This window comes from Herpailurus yagouaroundi, unplaced genomic scaffold (genome assembly GCF_014898765.1).
Source record: "Herpailurus yagouaroundi ecotype Mexico unplaced genomic scaffold, PumYag 196, whole genome shotgun sequence".
Lineage (NCBI taxonomy): Eukaryota > Metazoa > Chordata > Mammalia > Carnivora > Felidae > Herpailurus > Herpailurus yagouaroundi.
In genome coordinates, this window is record NW_024412427.1 from 15,331,023 (window position 1) to 15,333,401 (window position 2,379).

The window sequence follows — 2,379 nt, forward strand, 5'->3', positions numbered from 1 at the left end:
AGAGTCAAACCAAAAAACAGGCTCGTAGCTATAGAGAACAAACTGATAGTTACCAGAGGGGAGGTAAGTGGGGAAGTGGGGGGGATGGGTTAAGCAGACCAAGGGGATTAGGAGTACACTTACATTTTGAACACTGAGTAATGTATAGAATTGCTGAATACTATTTTTGTACACCTGAAACTATAATAACACTGTATGTTAACTATACTGGAATTAACATTTAAAAAAGAAAGGTAAAGTGTGCTCTGAAATTGAAAGGCTGTTTCTCATCACAGACAGAATGGGAACCTTCTTTTCTTGACCCTCTTGATTGTCTTTGGGGTAGAGGCAGGGCCAGTGTGAAGCTCAGTGCATCAGGGTCTCTGGGTCCTTGAGACGAGGGTCCATCCTTGACTTTGCTCTGAAGAGAGCGGAACATCAGGACTCTGCTCAGAGAGAAGGACCATCAGGAGGGTGTGGGGAAGGGGGCATATCCAGGATGGAAGGCGGGGGATGGGGGGCAGGTTCTCCCCTGTGTGAGCCTCTTGCACAGGACGGGAGGCAATGTATTGCAGTTCATGCAGGAGCTGTAGGGAAATATTCATTCATTCATTCATTCATTCATTCATTCATTCTTTTATGAATTTCCCAAATACTTATTGAGCACCTTCTATGAGGCAGGCCTTCTATGGGCCTACATTCATGGTGCACATCAGAAATGAGATGCCTGCTCTTACACTCCACCTCCTCTGTCTGAGGTTCTGAACTCCACCCCACCCACATTCATCTTTGCCAGTAGCTAGAGCCTCCCAGTCCCTCGATGGGCTCCATTAGTAGATTTTAGCAATACTTTCTTTATTCATTCCAAAAATCAGTCCCATGAAAACTGACCTATGTAATAGTATATGGGGGCACTCTTTGGAGTTTGGGGCTCAGAACTTTGACTTTAATCCCAACTCCCCACCTCAGACCCTCACCCAGGATTCCAAGGGACTTCATTTAAAAGCCTCCAAACCCAGGGCACTGCTGGATGCGTGAGAGCTGGAAGCCTCTGAGATTTCCAACAGACCTTTGGAGAAAACAAGAGTATTTCCAGCCTTTTCTTAAGGCTAGATCCCCCTGGGAGGCACAGTGTGAAACAGTGGACTTACCCTGGACTCCTCTTGCCAGCCCACGATGGTGACCATGACCTCTCTTCTTATGTACTAAGACCTGCCCCCAACTCACCTGTTACCGGCTCCGCCACCCGCAGATGTAGGTGACTATGAAACTCATCGCCAGCAGCACCTTGAAGCCCAGAAGGAATGTCACAAAGATAAGGGCAGGCATCTCGGGACCTAAGTACCAATGGGCAGAAGGACACGGCAAAGGGGACACTGTGAGTTTAAATACCTCACTCCACTCAGGAGACAAAGGTGACCTAGTTGCTCAGAGCAGTGGAGGTGAGCTTACCTGAGCTTCCGATGGGCTTGTATGTGCCGTGTGCTTCCGCAGACAGTATGAGGCTGGCCTGGATGGGAGGTTGGGTCTCGTGCTGCACCTTACAGGTGAGCACCTGCTCGGACCCCGGCCCTGACACTGTTCACCAAATGCAAGCCTTCCAGGGTGTAGGTCCCATCGCTACTCTGCTTGGATGTGCGTTGCTCAGCTCCCTCGATCGTATGGCAGTTCTCCGTCCAGGTGAGATGCACACTCTGTGCATAGAATCTCTGCACGTGGCAGGTGAACTGGAGATTTCTAGTAAGTCTTGTAATCAAGTGGTGTCAGTCTTCTGACTTTGCTCTTCTCTAGCATCGTGTGGCTATTCCGGATCTTTAATGCCTCCATATAAACTTTAGAATCCGTTTGTCAATACTCATAAGATAGTTTTCTGGTATTTTTATCTGGATTACAGTTAATTCATAGATGAAATCGTGAAGAACTTGCATTCTAACAATATGGGTCTTTCTATCCATGAACATGGCACGTGTCTACTTATTTAGTTCTTTTTTGGTTGCTTAGAGTGAGGTGTTTTGTTTTGTTTTGTTTTGTTTTTAATGTTGGCTTCATCCCCAGCACAGAGCCCAGTTCAGTCTTAAACTCACAACCCTGAGGTCAAGACCAGATCTGAGATCAAGGGTGTAAAATTTAACCAACTGAGCCACCTAGGCACTTCTGAGAGCTGTAGGGTTTTTTGCAGATGTTTTTAATCAAGTTGAGGAAATTCCCTCCTATTTCTAGTTTGCTGAGAGTTTTCATCACTAATGGGTGTTGGATTTGTCAAATACTTTGTCTGCATCAATTGTTATCATCATGCAATTTTTCTTCTTTAGCCTGTTGTTGTGATGGGTTAGAATGATTGATTTTCAAATGTTGGAACAGCTTTGTATGCCCAGGATAAATCCTACTTAGTCACGTATA

The 2,379-nt window shown here is 45.9% G+C and overlaps 1 long non-coding RNA gene across 1 annotated transcript; it reads right to left on the reverse strand.

Annotated features, from left to right (window-relative positions):
* LOC121012387 (uncharacterized) lies at window positions 1–1,689 on the reverse strand. The gene is made up of 3 exons (XR_005782078.1): window positions 1,432–1,689; window positions 1,207–1,316; window positions 1–566 (listed from the first exon to the last, which is right to left on the reverse strand). It is a non-coding gene; the product is annotated as an uncharacterized LOC121012387 (long non-coding RNA).
* Between the last annotated feature and the right edge of the window lie 690 nt (window positions 1,690–2,379).